The following is a 22,337-nucleotide window of genomic DNA, read 5'->3' as shown; positions in this document are numbered from 1 at the left end:
AAATTAAACAAGCCATTTTTCTTTTAGCACTTTTTCCTTTATAAAATGGAACAAATCTTTCATGGCTTTCCACGTAGTTTCAAAATTGTCAGGAGTTTCTCATAGCTCACTTGAGTTATTTAACCAAAGACCTTAAAGACAATGTGGTTTGGTTTTTGACGCAGGAATTTATTCTAATGGGAAGCCAAGTTATTGCTTTCTATTGCACAAAAAATAAAATTAACTCTTTAATCTAGTAATTAAGAAAATTTTGTTATCTTAATAGTGAGAAATAAAATTTTTACTTTATATGCTATTTGACATTAAAACTCTTAAAAATAGCATAAACTAACTTAATAAACTTTAACCACAACAGATAAAAACTTTGAACATATTAATTAAATTTCCCTTTAATAAACATTTTAAACATTGTTGCGTATCTCTTATAACACAACACTTTACATGCCAAAACTGCACACACTAATTATCAGATTCAAATATATATATATATCCCACATATCTGTCAGTTTGTCGTACTGTGGGGGCTTGCATGTTGCTGTCATGCTGGAAGCTAAGCCTCCAGTATTCAAATACCTGCAGGGTCACCCATGACAGACATGTTTTGGCTGAGCTTCCAGACTAAGACAGACTAGGAAGAAAGGCTGGCGACCTACTTCTGAAAAGAATTAGCCAGTGAAAACCTTATGAATAGCAGTGGGACGTTGATATAGTGTCTGAAGATGAGCCCCTCAGGTTGGAAGGCAGTCAAAATACGACTGGGGAAGAGCTGCCTCCTCAAAGTAGAGTCGACTTTAATGATGTGAATGGAATCAAGTTTCAGGACCTACATTTTCTAATGCGGTATGACTCAAAATCAGAAGAAACAGCTGCAAATATCCATTAATAATTGGAACATGGATTGTACAAAGTATGAATCTAGGAAAATTGGAAATCAACAAAAATGAAATGGAACACATAAACATGGAAATCCTAGGCATTAGTGAGCTGAAATGGACTGGTATTGCCATTAAGAATTGGACAATCATGTGTTCTACTATGCCAGGACTGACAAATTGAAGAGAAATGGCATTGTGTTCATCATCAAAAAAAAAATTTCAAGATCTACTCTGAAGTACAATGCTGTCAGTGATGGGATAATATCCATACATGTACAAAGAAGACCAGTTAATACGACTATTATTCAAATTAATGCACCAAACACTAAGGCCAAAGATGAAGAAATTGAAGACTTTCACCAACTTCTGCAGTCTGAAATTGATCAAACATGCAATCGGGATGCATTGATAATTACTGGTGATGGGAATGTGAGAGCTGGAGATAAGAAGGATTTGGTAGTTGGAAAATTTGGCCTTGGTGATAGAAACAATGCTGGAGATTGCATGATAAAATTTTGCAAGACCCTTGACTTCTTCATTGCAAATACTTTTTTCAGCAACATAAATGGCAACCATACACCTTGCCAGATGGAATACACAGGAATCTAATCGACTACATGTGTGGAAAGAGATTATGGAAAAGCTTAATATCAACAGTCAGAACAAGGCCAGGGGCCAACTGTGGAACAGATCATCCGTTGGTCATATGAAAGTTCAAGTTGAAATTGAAGAAAATTAGAACAAGTCTGCTAGAGCCAAGGTATAACCTTGAGCATATCCCACCTGAATTTAGAGACCATATCAAGAACAGATTTGCCTCGTTGAACACTAACAACTGAAGACTATATAAGTTGTGGAACGACATCAAGGACATCATACATGAAGAAAGCAGGAGGTCATTAAAAAGGCGGGAAGGAAAGAAAAGACAAAAATGGATGTCAGAAGATAATCAACACCCATGGAAGCAGCAGTCAAGAAATGAAAAGACGCATTGCTTTGGGCAAATCTGTTGCAAAAGACCTTTTTAAAATGTTGAAAAGCAAAGATGTCACCTTGAAGACTAAGGTGTGCCTGACCCAAGTCATGATGTTTTCAGTCACCTCATATGCTTGCAAAAGCTGTGCAATGAATAAGGAAGACCAAAGAAGAATTGACATCTTTGAATTGTGGTGTTGCCAAAGAATATTGAATATACCATGAACTGCCAAAAGAAAAACAAATCTGTCTTGAAAGAACTATAGCCAGAGTGCTCCTTAGAAGCAAGGATGGTGAGACTATGTCTCACAAACTTTGGACATGTTATCAGGAAGGATCAGTCCCTGGAGGAGGACATCATGCTTGGTAAAGTAGAGGGCCAATGAAAAAGAGGAAGACCACCAACAAGATGGGTTGACAGAGTGGCTGGAACAATGGGCTCAAGCATAACGATTGTGAGGATGGAGCAGGACAGGCAGTGTTTCCTTCTGTTGTACCTGGAGTCACTATGAGTCAGAGCCAACTTGATGGCATCTGACAACAACAACAAATTAGAGAGAGAGAGAGAGATCTGTTGGTGCAGTGGTTAGGAGTTTGGCTGCTAACCAAAAGGTCAGCAGTTCAAATCTACCAGGTGCTATTTGGAAGCCCTATGGGCAGTTCTACTCTGTCCCGTAGGGTCACTATGAGTAGGAATCAGCTCAATGGCAACAGGTTTATATATATATACTTTCTCTGTGGCATAAAAAACAAAATTTTATAAGCTTAAATTATAAGGAATATCTATTAATTCAATTTAATATCGGTAAGTTACCTAAAGATCTTGGAAATTATTTTAAGCCTATATATCACAAAACGTAATTACTGTTGTAATAAGTTGTTTAAATAGACTATATTTTAATTTAAACTTTCCCATTTAATTTCAATTGTGTTTAGTTCTGATTTCTATGTTTTAGCTTCTTAGAATTCTTCTGAAGTAAAGAGAACTTGTTTACAGGTCTTTTATGATAGGGATCCACCTAATTTCTAATAACTATAGTAAGACAACGTTTTTCTTTTGTCTTAAAAAGTCTTCACTTAGTAGGGAGAGGTCCTTCAAAATCTTCCCTGGAGTTACATGGCCTCAGAGACTGGAGACCAAGGAGGCCTGATTCAACCCTGCCATCCCTAGCTTTTGGCTCATGATCAAAGATAAGAACTGTTCTTTCCAATCATTTACATATTTTAAGTTGGCTTAGGTATTTTGAAAGACAAGAGATAACTAAGTTTTTTCCTTTTTTATTCTCTCAGTAAGCAATTTAGTCTTCTTTTTACTCATTCTGAAATTAATAAAAATTACTCCGTTAAGTTAAATAAAACACGTTTCATATAATATTGAGCTGAAGTTACTTAGAAAGGTTTTGCTTTTAAGATTTTGCTCTCAAGTTTGATATAAACCTAAAACCCTTTTTCCAGAAAGACTGTATTTTCATTAGTTCCTGGGTATGTTAGGACTATTTAATTTATACAACTGTTTAGTTATCATTAAAATTAATCAGAGTAAGTTCTTTGAAGAAATATAAAAATTAATAATACCATTCGAAGGTAGGACATTTTAAAATCTTCATAATCCTGTCTTTTACATGCTTTACAGGATCTTTTAAAGAGGTAATTTAGAGTAATTTGTCTTTTTTCAGTGCACTTTCTAAATAGCACGACTTCCAGAGACAAAACAAACTCCAACACAAAACGAGACAGGAAAACTACATACAGTCACTGGTCTTGTGAAGCCAGCTCAAAACTCAGACTTATATTCAATATTACATAAGACAAATGCATGGGGAACCTAGGTTCTAAAAATGTATACAACAATTCTCAGATGAGATCAACTAAATTCAACAGAAAAACAGGTCCTGGATAAACTCATTAAATTGCCAGAGTCTCAGATGGAGGGATATCAGACCCTCTGACAAAACCTGAATATCAAACAAAAGTTCTCCAGAAGAAAAGACAACATAAATGGGAACTCAGTTTCCTAAAATGTAAGGAAAAGAGCAGATAGAAACTTATTTTCCCAAAGCGATCACTGAAATTCTATATTTCACATATATTTAGCTTATAGTGTTTTTAACATGGACCTCAAACCAGCACCCAGGTAGAGGGGATATCCAGGTTCATTTAGCAATTAGGTTGAAACTTTGGCTTCTTGGAGTCAAATCTTAAAAGACTGTGGGATTCCTTCATAACAAGTATGAAAAACCTGGTTTCATTCTTTTATAAACCTAGTTTATTTTGCCAGCTAGAGAACAAGTCTGTTACTTTAAGCATACCTGAGGATCCTCATAAGGGTTGAGAAATTCATTTACAGGTACATGGAGCCAACATGGCACCCTAGACAGATGGATCATGCTGGCCTCTAAAGCAAAGATCTGAAAAACTAAGTAAAATGGATACAAATGCCAATCCTGGAAACCTAAGCATCAAATGAAGAGATAAAGAACTACATCAAACACCAAATGGAAGAAGACACTGAAGGAAAACAGAGAATGAGGAAAGATGCAGAGTGGAGGTCCCCTGCCAACTAACACTGCACAGCATTGCCATCTTGGAGCACAGCCAGCAATGCCCACAGACAGGGAGTAGAAGAGGGCAACTTCGCAGAGCTTCCAAGAGGAGACAGAGCACCTGATAACCAGAGACACACACTTTCCGACCACTTACCCTTCTTCCCTGTAAGCCACCCTCACCCCTTCCTGATGGTCCATGCCACACCACACAGCTAGAGTGCTACGGGCTCTCTACCACCCTGGTTCCAGCCACATCATTTTTCCCCTTTCCTCTGTTTCTTCCTCCCTCCAACCTAGCTCAGTACACCACTCCCCCCACTTCCTGATGATCCACATAAAATCTCAGTGAACACAAAACCTATAATAATGAAAGGAAAGAAAAGAAAATCCAAAAAGAAAAGGAACTCACCACAAGAAAGTAAGAGGAACAAAGAAAATGTCAGCAGCACAAACTGAAACACACACACGTACACAGCAATATGACAGCAATAAACTCATACCCATCAATACATTGAATGTAAATGGCTTAAATGCATCTGTAAAGAGACAGAGTGGCAAAGTGGATAAAAATTTTAAAAAGCATGACCCATCAATATGCTGTCTACAAGAGACAAAAACATTTTGAAAAATCAAAGGATAGAAAAAATATATCAAGCAGACAGTAACCAAAAAAGGGCAGGAGTGACGATACTAACTTGAGATAAAATAGACTTTAAGGCAAAATCCAGCATAAAAGAGAAGGAAGGATATTATGTAATAATTAAAGGGACAATCCAACAAGAAGACATAACCTTAATAAATATCTACACACCCAATGACAGGGCTCCAAAATACATTAAAAACAAAACAAGACAAAATTCTAACAGCACTGAAGAGAGATTGACAGTTCCGCAATAATAGTAGGAAGCTTCAACACCATTCTCAGTAAAAGGCATAATGTCTAGAAAGAAACTCAACAAAGATACAAAAAAATCTAAAGGCCAAAATCAACCAACTTAACCTCATAGAGATATACACAACACTCCACCCAACAGAAGCAGAGTATACATTCTTTTCCAACACATGGAACGTTCTCCAGAATAAGCCATATATTAGGCCACAAAGCAACCCTCAGTAAAATCCAAAACATCAAGATAATACAAAGCATTCTCTCTAGTTACGATGCTATAGAAGTAGAAATAATAATAAAAAAAAAAAACAGCAAGGATAAAAAATCAAATATATGGAAACTGAATAACACCTTGCTTAAAACCACTGGGTAATAGAAGGAATCAAAAAGTATATACAAAAATTCTGAGAATCAAATGAGAATGAAAACACATCATACTAAAACTTTTGGGACACAGCAAAGGCAGTGCTCAGAGGTCAATTAATAGCAATAAACGCACACATCAAAAAAGAATAGGCACAAATCAAAATGTTAGCCCTACAACTAGAATAGAAAGAGAACAGCAAAAGAAGCACACAACCACCAGAAGTAGGGAAAAAATAAAGATCAGAGCAGAAATAAATGAAATAGAGAACAGAAAAACAATGGGATAAACAAGACCAAAAGTTGATTCTTTGAATAAATCAACAAATTGACAAACCACTGGCCAAAATGACAAAAAAAAAAAGGCAACGAAGCAAAAATCCAAAATAAGAAAGGATATGAGAGACATTACAACAGACACAACAGAAGTGAAAAGGATCATAACAGAATACTATGAAAAATTATACTCCAACTAATACAAGAACCTAGAGGAAGTGGACAAATTTCTAGAAACACACCAGCTACCTAAATTAACACAGTTGAGATAGAAAATCTGAAAGACCCATAGCAAGATAAGAGATTGAAAAGGTAATTAAAAATCTCCCAACAAAATTTTTTAAAAAGCCCTGGCCTAGATTGCATCACTGGAGAATTCTACCAAACATTCAGAGAACAACTCATATCAGTACAGCTCGCTATTTCAGAGCATGGAAAAGGAGGAAATACTCCCAAATTCATTTTATGAAGCCAGCAAAACCCTGACACCAAAGTCAGGCAAAGACTCCACAAAAAAAGAACATTACAGGTCAACATCTCCCATGAATATAGATGCAAAAATTCTCAACAAAATTCTAGCCAATAGAATTCAGCATCATATCAAAAATTAATATACCAAGACCAAGTGGCATTCATACCAGGTACTCAAAGTTGGCTGGACATTAGAAAAACAATCAACATAATCCACCACATAAAGAGTCCAAAAGAAAAGAATCACTTGATCATCCCAATCAACACAAGAAAGTTATTTGATACAGTCTAACACCTCTTCCTGATAAAAATTCTCAATAAAATAGAAATGGAAGGGAAATTCCTCAACATAATAAAGGATATCTATAAAAAACCAACAGCCAGCATCATTCTCAACAGAGAAAGAGTTTGAAAGAACTCCCTCTGAGAATGGGAAGAAGACAAGGATGCCTTTTATCACACTTCTATTTAACATTGTCCTGGAAGTCCTAGAGTAATAAGGCAAGAAAAAGAAGTAAAGGGAATCGAAATTGGAAAGGAAGAAATAAAATTATCCTTATTCACAGATGATCTGATCCTATACATAGAGAATCCCAAAGATTCCACAAGAAAACCACTGGTAGAAAGATTTCGCGGAGTAGCAGGATACAGCAGGATATGAAAACTGGTTAGGTTCCTATGCACCTACAAAGAGAATTTCAAAAAGGGAATCATGAAAATAATACCATTTACAATAGCCTCTAAAAATATAAATTCTTAAGAATAAAACTAACCAGGGATGTAAAAGACCTATACAATGAACACTAGAAAACAGCATTGCAAGAAACCAATAGAGGCTTACATAAATTAAAGAAAAAAAAATGTCATGCTTATGTATAAGAAGACTCAACATTGTGAAAATGTCAGTTCTACCCAAAGCGATCTACAGATGTAATGCAATCCTGATTCAAATACCAATAGCATTCTTTAATGAGATAGAAAAACAAATCACCAACTTCATACGGGAAGGAAAGAGGCCCCAGATAAACAAAGCATCATTGAAGAAAAAGAACAAAGTAGGAAATCCCATACTATCTGATCCAGGAACCTACTATACAGCCACGGTAGTCAAAACAACCTGATACTGGCACAGTGACAGATTCATACACCAGTGGGACAGAATCAAGAATGCAGATGCAAATGCATCCACCTATAGTCAGCTCATCTTTGACAAAAGACCAAAATCCATTTAATGGGGAAAAGACAGCCTTTTTAACAAATGGTGCTGGCAAAACTGAGTGTCTATCTGTAAAAAAAAAATCAAACAGGACCCATAACTCACACCATACACAAAAACTAATTCAAAATGGATCAAAGACAATGCAAAGCCAAAAACAATAAGTACCATGAAAGCAAAAATAGGGACAACACTACGAGTCCTAATACACGGCATAAACGGGATACAAACCATAACTAACAATGCACAAACACCAGAAGAGAAACTAGATAATTGGAAGCTCCTAAAAATTAAACATTTATGCTCATCAAAAGACTTCACCAAAAAAGTAAAAAGAGAGTTTACAGACTGGGAAAAATTTTGGTTACAACCTATCTGACAAGGGACTAATCTATAATATCTATAGAATACTTCAACACCTCAACAACAAACAGACGAATAATCCAGTTTATGAATGGGCAAAGGATATGAACAGATATTTCACCAAAGAAGACATTTAGGTGGCTAACAGACACATGAGGAAATGCTAGTGATTCACTAACCATTATAGAAATGAAAATCAAAACTACAATGAGATACAATCTCACCCCAACATTACTGGTACTACTAATAATTTTTTTTTAATGGAAAATAACAAATGTTGGAGAGGTTGCAGGGCACAACAGAATGAAACACTGCCTGGTACTGCACCATCCTCACAATCATTGCTATGCTTGAGCCTATTGTTGCAGCCACTGTGTCAATCCATCTCATTGAGGGTCTTCCTCTTTTTCCCTGACCTTCTAGTTTACCAAGCACGATGTCCTTCTCCAGGGACTGATGTCTCCTGATATCTTGTCCAGTGTACGTGACACTTAGTCTCGCCATCCTTTTTTCTATGGAGCATTCTAGTTGTACTTCTTCCAAGACAGATTTGTTCATTCTTTCGGCAGTCCATGGTAAATTCAATATTCTTCACCAACATCACATCAATTCTTCAGTCTTCCTTATTCATTGTCCAGTTTTCGCACTCATATCAGCCTGTTGAGAACACCACAGCTTGGGTCAGGCATACCTTATTCCTCAAGATGACATCTTTACTTTTCAACTTTAAAGAGGTCTTTTGTAGCCGATTTGCCCAGTGCAATGCATCTTTTGATTTCTTGACTGCTGCTTCCATGGTTCTTGATTGTGGATCCAAGTAAAATGCAATCCTTGACAACCTCAATCTTTTCTCCATTTATCATGATGTTGCTTATTAGCCCAGTTGTGAGGATTTTTGTTTTCTTTATGTTGAGGTGTAATCCATACTGAAGGCTACGGTCTTTGATCTTCATCAGTAAGTGCTTCAAGTCCTCTTCACTTTCAGCAAGCAAGGTTGTGTTATCTGCATAATGCAAGTTGTTAACGAGACTTCCTCCAATCCTGATGCCCCGTTCTTCTTCGTATAGTCCAGCTTCTCAGATTATTTGCTCAGTATACAGATTGAATAAGTATGATGAAAAGATACAACCCTGATGCACACCTTTCCTGACTTTAAACCATGCAGTATGCCCTTATTCTGTTCGAACGACTGCCTCTTGATCCACGTACAGGTTCCTCATGAGCACAATTAAGTGTTCCAGAATTCCCGTTCTCTGTAATGCTATCTAAAATTTGTTATGATCCACATAGTCAAATGCCTTTGCATAGTCAATAAAACACAGGTGAACATCCTTCTGGCATTCTCTGCTCTCAGCCCTGATCCATCTGACAATCAGCAATGATTTCCCTGGTTCCATGTCCCCTTCTAAATCCAGCTTGAATTTCTGGCAGTTCCCTGTTGATATACTGCTGCAGCCTTTTTAAATGATCTTCTGCAAAATTTTGCTTGCTTGTGATATTAATGATATTGTTCGACAATGTCCTTTATTCAGTTGGATTACCTTTCTTGGGAATAGGCATACATATGGATCTTTTCCAGTTGTTTGCCAGGTAGCTGTCTTCCAAATTTCTTGGCATAGATGAGTGAGCATTTCCAGTGCTGCATCTGTTCATTGAAACATCTCAGTTGGTATTCTGTCAATTCCTGGAGCCTGTTTTTCACCAATGCCTTCAGTGCAGCTTGGACCTCTTCCTTCAGTACCATGGGTTCCTGATCATGTATTACCTCCTGAAATGGTTGAACGTTGACCAATTCTTTTTGGTATAGTGACTCTGTGTATTTCTTTCCATCTTCTTTTCATGTTTCCTGTGTCATTTAATATTTTCCCCATAGAATCCTTCATTATTGCAACTCAAGGCTTCAAGTATTATTTCAGTTCTTTCAGCTTGAGAAATGCTGAGTGTGTTTTTCCCTTTTGGTTTTCTATCTCCAGGTCTTTGCACATGTCACCGTAATAGTTTGGTTTGTCTTCTCGAGCCTCCCTTTGTACAGCTTTTACTTCATCATTTTTTCCTTTTGTTTTAACTACTCGATGTTCAAGGACATGTTTCAGAGTCTCTTCTGACATCCATTTAGGTCTTTTCTTTCTTTTTAATGACCTTTTGCTTTCTTCATGTATGATGTCCTTGTCATTCCACAACTCTTCTGGACTTCGGTCATTAGTACTAGTAGTGTCAAATCTATTCTTGAGATGGTCTCTAAATTCAGGCGGGATATACCCAAGGTCGTACTTTGGCTCTCATGGACTTGCTCTAACCCTCTTCAGCTTCAACTTGAACTTGAATATGGGTAATTGATGGTCTGATCCTCAGTCTCCCCCGGCCTTGTTCTTACTGATGATATTGAGCTTCTCCATCATCAGACAGAAGTTTCCTGAACACAACTAAACACTTTGAGGGACAGAGTGGCCGGAGCTGGGGTCTGGGGACCATGGTTTGGGGGACATCTAGGTCAATTGGCGTAAGGAAGTTAATTAAGAAAATGTTCTGCATTCCACTCTGCTGAGTGGTGCCTGGGGTCTTAAAAGCTTGTGAGTAGCCATATAAGATACATCAATTGGTCCCAACCCATTCGGAGCCAAGGAGAATGAAGTACACCAAAGACACAAGGATAATATTAGCTCAAGAGACAAAAGGACCACATAAACCAGAGACTCCATCAGCTTGAGACCAGAAGATGTCTACCACCAATGGTCGCCCTGACAGGGAACACAATAGAGAGTCCCTGACGGAGCCAGAGAAAAGTGTGGTGCAGAACTCAAATTCACCTAAAAAGACCAGATTTAATGATCTGACTGAGACTCTAGGACCCCTCAAAGTCATGGCCCCCAGATGCTCTGTTAACCCAGAACTAAAGCCATTTCCGAAGCCCAATCTTCAGACAAAGATTAGGCTGGACTATAAAACATAAAATAATACTCGGGAAGAGTGTGCTTCTTAGTTCAAGCAGGTACATGAGACCAAATGGGTGGCTCCTGTCCAGAGATAGGATGAGAAGGCAGAAAGGGACAGGAGCTGGTTGGATGGACACGGGAAACCCGGGAAACCCGGGGTGGAAAAGTGGAGTTCGCTGTCACATTATAGAGATTGTAGCAAGTGTCACATTTCAATGTGTATAAATTTTTGTATGAGAAATTAACATGAGCTGTAAACTTTCACCTATAGCACAATTAAAAAAAAAGAGCTCAGCTGCTTACCAAAAGGTCAGCAGTTCAAATGCACCAGCCATTCCTCAGAAACCCTTTGGGGCAGTTCTACTCTATGCTATAGGGTCGCTGTTAGTCAGAATTGACGGCGACAGGTTTGGGTTTGGGTTTGGATCTAGCTCTGATAGGTCCCTGGGTTGCACAAACATTTTATTGTAAAAAGGTTGGAGGTTTAAACCCATCCAGTATTGCCACAGAAGAAAGGCCTGGTGATCTGCTTCCATAAAGATTACAGTCAAGAAATCCCTACGGAACATGTGAGTCTGAGTCAACTGTACAGTAACAGGTGTTTGTGTGTGTGTGTGTTTGTTTTAAATCTAGTTCCAAAACATTTTTATCACCCCCAAATAAAATGCTGTACCCATTTAGCACTTAGTCCCATTATCCCCAGCCCCTCACACACACACACACAAAAGAAACAACTATAGACCAATATCCCTTATGAATATACACCAGCAGCACGTTAAAAGAATTATACCAGGGCTTCTAACCAGGTCTGCCCGGTTCAGTCATGGCCGAGGAAGTGTCACCAGAATAGAGTGGAATTTTTAAAATTTGGGTTCCCTGAAGATCAGACCCAGAGCAAGTTTTCTAGTGCAGGTAACTTATTTGAGAAATGGTCTTACGTCTTAGTCATCTAGTGCTGCTGTAATAGAAATACCACAAGCAGATGTCTTTAACAAAGAGAAATTTATTATCTCACAGTCTAGTAGGCTAGAAGTCTAAATTTAGGGCAACAGCCCTGGCAGAAGGCTTTCTTTCTGTCGGCTTTGGAAGAAGGTTCTTGTAATGCTTCAGTCTTCCGTTGGTCTGGGAGCATTTCAGCACAGGAAGCTCAGATCCAAAGGACGTGTTCACGGTGGTACGAGGTCCCCAACTCTCTGCTCGCTTCCCTTTCCTTTTATCTCTTGTAAGATAAAAGGTGGTACAGATCACTCCCCAGGGAGACTTCCTTTACTTTGGATGAGAGATGTGACCTTAGTAAGTGTGTTACAATCCCACCCTAATCCTCTTTAACATAAAATTACAATCACAAAATGGAGGACAACCACACAATACTGGGAATCATGATCTGGCCAAGTTGACACATATTATGGGGGGACACAATTCAATCCATGACATCCTAGGAAACCTGAGTATGGGAGTAATAAATTAAGGCAGGGAAAGAAAGCCAGTAAAATGTGTGTTATGAAACAAGTATCCACTTGTGCAATTGGAGTTTAACCCTATGGAGGAATGAGGATCAAGGGGGTGGGGGTGTTTATACACCAGTCAATGGTTGAGGCCTGTTCCCAAAGAGCGTTAATTCCCCTGGCCCTTCCAGTCTGCTGCACTTATGTCTTCAGCCACTGAGTGTAAAAAAAAAGGTGCTGGCAATTGCAAGTTGGACCAGAGTGCACCAAAATGGCAAAGCCCTAGGAAATATGGGCAGAGTACTGACAATACTTACTACAGCAGGATACCCAAACCAAACCCATTGTCATTGAATAAATTCCAACTAATGGCGACCCCATGTGTTACAGATAAGAACTGTTCCATGAAGTTTTCTTGGCTATAATCTTTGTAGAAGCAGATAACCAGACCTTAATTCCATGGTGCCACTGGGTGGGTTTTAACCACCAACATTTAGGTTAATAGTTGAATGCAAATCATATGTGCCCTGCAGGGGATAATAAAAGATAAGCCAGAATTTTTTTTTAAGGAGCATCTTCAAATTAGTTGTTAAAACCTAGGGCATTGCATCTGATAATGTTGAGAACCACCATATTAGAACTTAGATTGTGAGGTTGAACCTGGAAGGCTATTGTCTTATGTTGCCTTCTCCAGAGAAGCAAATCCAGTGAGGGGTGTGTATATATATATGTGTGTGTGTGTGTACTTATGTGGTTATAAAACCCATAACCTATTGCCGTCGAGTTGATTCAGACTCATAGTGACCCTATAGGACAGAGTAGAACTGCCCTCATAGGGTTTCCAAGGAGCACCTGGTGGATTTGAACTGACAACCTTTTGGTTAGCAGGCATAGCTGTTAACCACTACGCCACCAGGGTTTTCTATGTGGTTATAGGGGATGGCAAGTCCCAAGCTGCAGGGGCTGATGAACCCAAGACAGGCAGGTCAAGATAGGCAGCTCACAGGCTGTGAAGGCCAATGAATTCCAATATGGTCAGGCAATACCACATGCTATTGGTTCAAGTCTCCAGAACCAGAGGTCAGAGATGATGAACTGGATGCAGGAACCACAGCAAACAAAAGCCAGTGAGCTTTGCTAGAGCATCCATATATATTGGTTGCAGGCCACACCCCCAAGGAAACTCCCCTTACAACTGATTGGCTGATCACATCATGGAGGTGACTACATTATATCAGAAAATGGAGGATAACTACATATTACATAACTGCCAAACTCCTGAGAATCATGGCCCAGCCAAGTTGACACACAACTTTAACCATCACAACTATCTAGAACAAAAAAATAACAACAGATCATTTTTACGTTATCTCTAAACTCTAAGGCAGTAAGAAGAACAACACAGAAAGCTTTATAAAATTTTAGACAATGGAGGAAAGGAAATGTATAAAATAAGAAAAATAAATTGTTTTGGATGATGTTCTAATTACAAAAAAAGCACATTGTTGCCATTTGTATTCATGTAGCATCAGCTTGGAAAAAAAATTTCCAGATACTATGTACTTACTGATCAGCACTGTTTTATTTTGGTAAAAATAAAGTAACAGATATTTTTCCAGGTATCTTTGATTCTGGGAAACTAGAGTACTGAAAAAGAAGAGAATGTTGACATATTATGGAAAATATAACTAATGTCACTAAACAATTTTTGTAGAAATTATCAAATAGCAGTCTAATTTGCTGTGCAAACTTTCACTGAAAACACAATAAAATGCTATTTTTTAGAAAAGATTTGTTTGATCCTACTGCTCCCTCCAAAAAATAGATACAAGAAAAAAAGACCACCCCAGTAGATACAGGAAAGAAAATTTCACAGAACCAACACCCTTCTGAGAAAATAAATAAATAAATAAAACATAATAACGGACATCTATGAAAAACCCTGGAAATGCTGGTGGCATAGTGGTTAAGAACTACAGCTGCTAACCAAAAGGTCGTCAGTTCTAATCCATCAGGCACTCCTTGGAAACTCTATGGGGCAGTTCTACTCTGTCCTACAGGATCGTGATGAGTTTGAATCAACTCAATGGCAACGGGTTTCGGTTTTTCAACCTAATGTTGAAAGAAAGTTCCCCTCCCCCCCAACATAAGATCAAGAATAAGACAAGGTTGTTGACTCTCACCACTTCTAGTCAACATTCTACAGGATGTTCTAGGCAGAACAACAAAAAAAAGGCAAAAAATAAATAAGTAAATGACATCCAGATTGGAAAGGAAGAAGTAAAACTATTTGCAGATGACATGATCTTAAGATAGAACACTCTTTTAAAAATCCACAAAAAATTGTTATAGCTAATAACTGTGTTCAGCAAATTGCGGTATACAAGAACTTTATGCAAAAATCAGGTCTATTTCTATACACTTGCAATGTGCTGCAGGAGAAAGATGTGGCAGTCTGCTTCCATAAAGATTTACAGCTTTGGAAAGCCTATGGAACAGTTCTACTTTGCCCTATAGGGTTGCCATGAGTTGGAATTGACTCCACTCGACCACAGTCGGTTTGGTTTTAGTTTTGCAGTGTGCAATCTAAAAATGAAATCAAAGAAAGCATTTCCATTTACATTAGCATCAAAACGAAAAAAATAAATAAATTTAATCCAGGAGGTTCAAGATTTGTGCACTGAAAACTTCAAAAAATTGCTGAAAGAAATAAAAGACTTAATGGAAACAACTCTCATGTTCATGAATTGGAAAACTTACTATTATTAAGATAGCAATATTCCCCAAATTGATCTGCAGATTCAATATAAAACATATCAACTACTCAATTGGCTTTTTTTTTTCACAGAAACAGACAAGCTGATCCTGAAATTCTTATGGAATTGGAAGGGACCCAGAATATGCATAAATAATTTGAAAAAGAACAAAATTGGAGGGCTCATACCTCCTTATTTTAACACCTTGTGCAAATCTACACTTCTCAAGTGTGTGTGATTACTGGCATAATACTAGACATATAGATTAATGGAATAGAATTGATAGTCCATAAATAAATCCATACTTCTAGGGTCAACTGATTTTTTTTTAATTTGTAAAACTGCTGGCCATGTGACAAATTACTTTTTTTTTTAAGTAATATTTTATTGAGTTTTTGGAGCAAGTTAAAAAAAAATTAGGTTCCCATTTAACAATTTTTACACAAATTGTTCAGTGGCATTGGTTACATTTTTCACAGAGTGTCAACATTTTCATTATTTCTGTGTGGGTTGTTCCATTTCCAGTAATCTAGTTTCCCTGCCCCCTTACATTCTCATCTTTGTTTTACAGTAAATGTTGAACATTTGGATTCACATAGATGATTTTTTAAAGAAGCAAAGTTCTTACAGGGAGATAGTCTTTATTTTATGAGCCACTTTGTTATTTAGCTGAAAGATGACCTCTGGGAGTAGTTTCAGCTCAAAGTTGAAGTGTATCTCAGGGTGATAATCTCAAGGGATCCTCTAGTCCCATCCAGACCCGCAAATCCAGGCTTTTTAAGAACCTGAGTTCTGTTCTTCATTTTTCTTCCTTTCTCTCTGGATCCATAGATTGTGTCCCTGATCAGAAAGGTTGGTAGTGGTAGCCAGGTACCATCTAGTTCTGGTCTCAGGGTAGATGAGAGTAGTTGTGTAGACTATTCATCTTGTAGACTAGTTTCTTCTCTGAGTCTTTGGTTTCCTTCTTTCTCTTTTGCTGCGGACACGTAGAGACCAATATCTTAGATGGCTGCTCGAAAGCTTTTAAGACCCCAGAGACACTACTCACCAAACTAAGATGTAGACAATAAACTTTATGAACTAATTATGCCAGTTGGCTGAGTTTTTCCACATGACTATGGTCCTAAGCCTTCAAACCAGTAAACCAATCCTGCAAGGTATTTGGTTATGTCTAAGAAGTATCTGGAAAACATGGTTGCATAGTGGTTAAGTGCTATGGCTGCTAACCAAAAGGTCAGCAGGTCGAATCCACCAGGCACTTCTTGGAAACTCTATGGGGCAGTTCTACTCTGTCCTAGAAACCAAAAGGGACCTACGTAAGTGGAAAAACATACCTTGCTCATGGATAGGAAGACTTAACGTTACAAAAATATCTATTCTACCAAAAGTGCTCTGTAGATTTAATGCAATTCCAATCCAAATTCCAACGACATTCTTTAATGAGATGGAGAAGCAAATCACCAACTTCATATGGAAGGGAAAGAGGCCCCGGATAAGTAAAGCATTACTGAAAAAGAAGAACAAAGCAGGAGGCCTTACTCTACCTGATTTTAGAACCTATCATACCGCCACAGTAGTCAAAAGAGCCTGGTACTGGTACAATAACAGATACATGGACCAATGGAACAGAATTCAGAATCCAGACATAAATCCATCCACATATGAGCAGTTGATATTTGACAAAGGCCACAAAACAGTTAAATGGGGGAAAGACAGTCTTTTTAGCAAATGATGCTGGCATAACTGGATATTCATCTGCAAAAAAATGAAACAAGACTGATACCTCACTCCTTGCCCAAAGACTAACTCAAAATGGATCAAAGACCTAAATATAAAATCTAAAATTTCTCCACATACTCATCAATTACCTTTTTGGCTATAATAATAGAAAAAGGACAGGAAGGAAGGAAGGTAGCAAGAAAGAAAGAGAGAGAGAGAAAGAAAGAAAATAGGTGTTGGTGGAAATGTGGAGAAATTGGAATCTCTGGTGGAAATGTAAAATGGTGCAGCTCCTGTGGGAAAGTTTGGTGGTACCTCAAATAGTTAAAGATATAATTGCTATGACCCAGTAATTGCTAAGTGTATACCCAAAAGAATTGAAAACAGATAACAGATATTTAAACAAAAGCTTGCTCACTCATGTACATAGTAAAACTATTCAAATAGCCAAAAAGTGGAAGCAACCCAAAGTCCAACAACTGATAAATGGATGAACAAAATGGGGTATATTCATACAATGATAAATTTTGCAGTCATAAAAAAGAATGAAGTATTGATTCATGCTGCAACATGGATGAAGCTTGGAAATATTGTGTTAAGCTAAATAAGCCAGATACAAAAGGCCACATACTGTATGATTCCATTTATATTACATGTCCAGAACAGGTAAATCCATACAGATAGCAGATTAATGGTTTCCAGGTTCTGGGGAGACAAGAGAAGGAAGAGTGATTACTTAATGAGTATAACCAAAAAACAAACCCATTGTTGTTGAAATGATGCCGACTCATAGCAACCCTATAGAACTGAGTAGAACTGCCTCACAGCGTTTCCAAGGCTGTAAATCTTTACAGAAGCAGACTACCATATCTTTCTCCTGTTGATCAAATGGGGGGTTGGAACAGCCAGCCTTTTGGATAACAGCTGAGCTCTTAACCACTGTGTCACCAGGAATCCTTATTAATGGGTACAGGGTTTCCTTTTGGGGTGATAAAAATGTTTTGTACGTAGATAGTGGTGATTGTTGTACAACGTTGTGAATGTACTAATTTCCACTGAATTGTACATTTTAAAATAGTTAAAATGGTGAATTTCATTTTGTGAATTTTATCTAAAAAATTACTTTAAAAAGTGTAAAAAGTGCATTAGTGAATCATTATTTGAATTCACATTTATTTTAGTAGTAGTGAGATTGAACTTTTTCCCATCTTCATCAGTCATTTCTATCTTTTTTGAGTAATATAAATTATTCATCCATTTTTCAAAATTTGTCAGTCTATTGGTTCATAGGAGCACTATATACATAACAGATAGTTTTCCTCAGATATGTTCGTGGCAGGTATTTCTCCAGTTTGTATACCATTAAATATTTGTGCTATTTTTTTTAAGTTCCTGATATTTTACCTTTTCAGGCATCCAGATTTATTGATACCTTTTTTTCTTTCTCATTTAACATTGCTTTTGAGTTCCATTGTTAGCCTTTTACCCTTTCAGTAAAGAACAATTAATATTATCAATTTTCTTACATCTTTATTCTTTAGTCCCACAATTTAGTTATGAAAGTAGGGTGTAACTTTTTCTTATAAATAACAAATTATTTTTGAATCACTTGTATAATAATTCTTTCTTCAATGGCTTATGATCTCACTATGTTGAAATACTAAATTCTAATTACAGTTTTGTGTCCAGGCTCTTTATTCTGTCGAAGTAAACAAATTAACAATTCATGTGCAAGGATCATTCATAACAATTAATAAATCCTAAGTGTCATATGATAGAAGGTATCAAATAAAAAATTAATAACGGACATCTTAGTTCGATTTTTAAGTTGTTTTCTTACCCACGAAATCAAAAAATAACAGTAAAAACCTGACCACCAAAACTGTAAAACTATTAACTTGTTTTTTTTTCCCAGCTTTAAGGAGTATTAATAATAAGGAATCTGAGAAACAGTTATTAAATCTTTACGAATCCTTTTGTTATAAAGACATTGTTAAGCATAAGCTAGCTCAGAATTTATCTAATGAGAAAAAAAAGTAACTGTTACTGGGTGGAAACCCCAGCTTCTTACTCCGCATGACTTTTATTGGCCAATAAAGAAGAGACCAAGGTGGAAGAACAAGAAAGGCACCTTTATTTCGTTGTACCAGGAAATGCAGTCAGTAGGAGCTGCTGCTGCTAAGACTGCTCACCAAGGATGAGCAGGCAAGTTACTTTTAAAGGGGGGGTGGGTTTTTTTACAAGTAGGGAGGAAACCCTGGTGGCGTGGTGGTTAAGTATATTGTAACTTTCTTAAAGACACTGGGTCCAAAAAGTTTAAGACAGTCACAGTGTTTGTAATAGAGTCTTTCTCAGACTTGTTCTCTATCAGTTGGTCCACATATTGCAGGACCACTCTTTGGTTGAAGGCAGATAATTGCTCTAGATTTTGGGCCAGCACGGTTCCAAAAACAATAGGGAATTATTAAACCTTTGAGGTAGCATAGTTTAACAGAGCTGTTTCTTTCTTTTGTTCCCTTCCCATTGTAAAGCAAAGATCATCTGGCTCTCAGCAGTCAGCAGGATACAAAAGAAAGCGTTTTTTAAATGCAAAAAAGTAAAATGAGTACAGGAAGGTGGAAGGGCCAATAGTAGGGCATGTGGGTTCCAGACTACCTGGTGTAAGGTCTTAACAACTTTGTTAACAGCCCACAAATCTTGGACAGAACAGTACTCACAGGTCTATGTCTTCTTCACTGGGAGAGCAGGAGTGTTGAATGGGGATTGCCACTCCCACAACAGTCCCCACTCTAGGTATCTAATGATTGGTCCCTGCCGTCCCAGGAGAGCTTCAATTCTCAGAGGACTTGATTTAATCTGAGGAGACAGGACGTTGGGTAACAGCTCCACAGTCACAGGGAGGACAGTCCTAGCTGGTCCTGGCTGGCCACTGGCCCAAACCCCCAGGGCCAAGGCATCAACCACTCTTTGAACCGTAGGTGAGACGGTCACAGGGGATAGCACCAGTTGGGTGAGTGCTAAGACCTCTGCTTGCACTTTCCAGGCGTTTGCTGGCGGTACTTTCAAAGACAGGCCTTTTTCATCAAAAGAGATTTCAGCATGCACTTTACTTAGGAAATCCCATCCCCAAAGAGGGGACCGAGCATACGGGAAACTGGTGGGATAGCTTAGTTTTTCCTATTTTACAGTCTATTGGCTGCAAAATAGTCACCTGGACAACTTGAGTACTGCTGGTCAAGGCAGTGCCTTTAAGCTTCTGGGTAGTACCAAGAAGGCTGCTCCCGTATCAATCAAAAAGTCTGCAGGCTGTCCTCCTCCTGCTGTTTCATAATTCCTTGACAAAGCTTCTCCTCCTCACCCTTTCAATTTTGCCTGGCCCTTTTCCATTCCTCTTTTTGAGGCATTCATTTTTCCAGTGTCCCTCTTCTTTGAAAAATGCGCTTTGGTTTTTTAGTTGGGGCTCTGCTTACCTTGGCCTCGTTGTCTTCCAATCGATGATCTTAGAGCAACGGCCAGTAGATTGGCCTGTTTCCTCATGTCCTGGTTCTTTTTTTTCTTTTTCATGGCCTCTTTTACCTGATCTCTGTTGGTAAAGACCTCGAATGCATTCAGTCATGGCATGTGGGTCTCACCAATACTCTGGAAGATTTTGCTTTCAATTGTACAAATCACACACCAGGAACGGATTATGGACTTACATTATCTGAGGTGGCTTTCCTGCAGTGGGGCCTGGCACCTCCTGGAGCGGGTAAAGCCCTCCAGGGGAACTGGGCCTAATTGTACCCCACTGCTAGTATGGGGTGTGGAGACCATATCTGTCCCACCTCCTCCACCACCCCCCCCTCGCTCCTTTTCAAGGCCTTCCCTTCCTCATCTTCTGATACCACCAGGGAGGGATCATGAATGGGTGTCGGGGGGGGGTTGAGGTGGGGGAATATGAAGAACATCCTCTGGTTCTTCATCTCTTGTCATCATCATTTGCCTGCACAAGGGGGGCTAAAACAGAGGCTTTACCCTTTTTTCATGCCATAAAGTCATAAAACATTCCACATACAGCTTTTCATCCTACTTGTTAGTTCAAGTACAGAACAGATCAAGCTTTATAATAGTACCAAAATCTCTATAACCATTTACAGAGCACACTTAATTATGCACAATTTTAAGACATCTCTTAACGTATTCCATCCTAAATAAGTCCAGTTCCTAGTGGACTCTCGGCTGGAATCTCACCTCCTGGGTACCCACTTGCAACGGGGAACCTCACCTGTCCATCATTCAACCTCACGGGACCTAGTCACCCGTTCTTGGAGGGAGTCTATGAGAACCGACGCCCCTGTGGCTTTTACAGAGGATTTACCACCCGACGCCCAGTTACTTATGATGACCAACAGAAACTTTCTCCTTCTGTCTGGAGCTCGCTGCTGTGGAGTCCTCTCCTATCCCCAGACCTCTGGGCCACCACAGGTTGAGAGACCTCCACAAGTTGAGGAGGAGTGCACCTTCTTTCTTCCCAGGTCCATCCCAGGGGCTTGGTCCTTAGGGAGACAGAACCAGGGCCTGAGTAATTGGAGCCCCATGTTGGGCACCCAAAATTTGTTACCCGATTAGGATCTGTGCCCTGGAGCAGCCGAGCTGTAACTGAACGAGGGTTCTTGTCCTGTCTTATTAGCTGATTGGAATAAGATAGATGCCACACCACCAGTTGCAAGGAAAACAGAAAGTGGAAATTTATTGTTTGTGCAAACAAGGAGCAATAGGAGGCTTAGCAGCTGAAAGACCATTTGCTCGCTGTCTGAGGGGGTTGGGGAGCTTTTTATTTCCAGTGGCGTCTGGGGGTTGGGTTTGATGCCTGGAACTCTCCGCCCTTTGCTCTCCCATGTCCACATTTGGAGGTCCGAATGTTGAATCATGTCGGTGATGTTCAGGTCCAAGGTCAGATCAAGGACACAGCTCTTCAGGTCCTGCGCATGCTTCAAAATCCTGGTTCCCGCAGGCTTGGGATTCTGGCACCAAATTCAAACTGCGATTAGGGCCGCAGTGTGATTGGGCCAAACTGTAGTTAGAAGCCATGGCTTGGTGGGCTGCGAGGGTAGGGGGGAACCGCGGTGGAGCAGGGGAAGTCTCAGCGGAAGCTTCAGAGCCAATGAAACATACTCCAAGTCAGAAGGAGTGAGAAAGTTTATTAAGGAGATGTATACATCAACGCGGAAACCCGGGTGGTGTAGTGGCTAAGTGTCACAGCTGCTAACCAAAGGGTCGGCAGTTCGAATCCACCAGGCCCTCCTTGGAAACTCTATGGGGCAGTTCTACTCTGCCCTATTGGGTCTCTATGAGTCGGAATTGACTCGAGGGCACTGGGTTTAGTTTTGGTTTATACATCAACGCAGACCTGGCAGCAACACAGGCTGTCTCCGTGGAGTCCTAAACAGCAATTTTACTTTAGAGCTTATATAGAATCTTACAAGGGTTTTAAGTGCCTTTGTAGTCCCCAGATGGCCTGGCTTGAGTAG

The sequence above is a fragment of the Loxodonta africana genome, chromosome X (genome assembly GCF_030014295.1).
Source record: "Loxodonta africana isolate mLoxAfr1 chromosome X, mLoxAfr1.hap2, whole genome shotgun sequence".
NCBI classification, from domain to species: domain Eukaryota; kingdom Metazoa; phylum Chordata; class Mammalia; order Proboscidea; family Elephantidae; genus Loxodonta; species Loxodonta africana.
Note: the sequence above shows the minus strand (reverse complement) of the source record.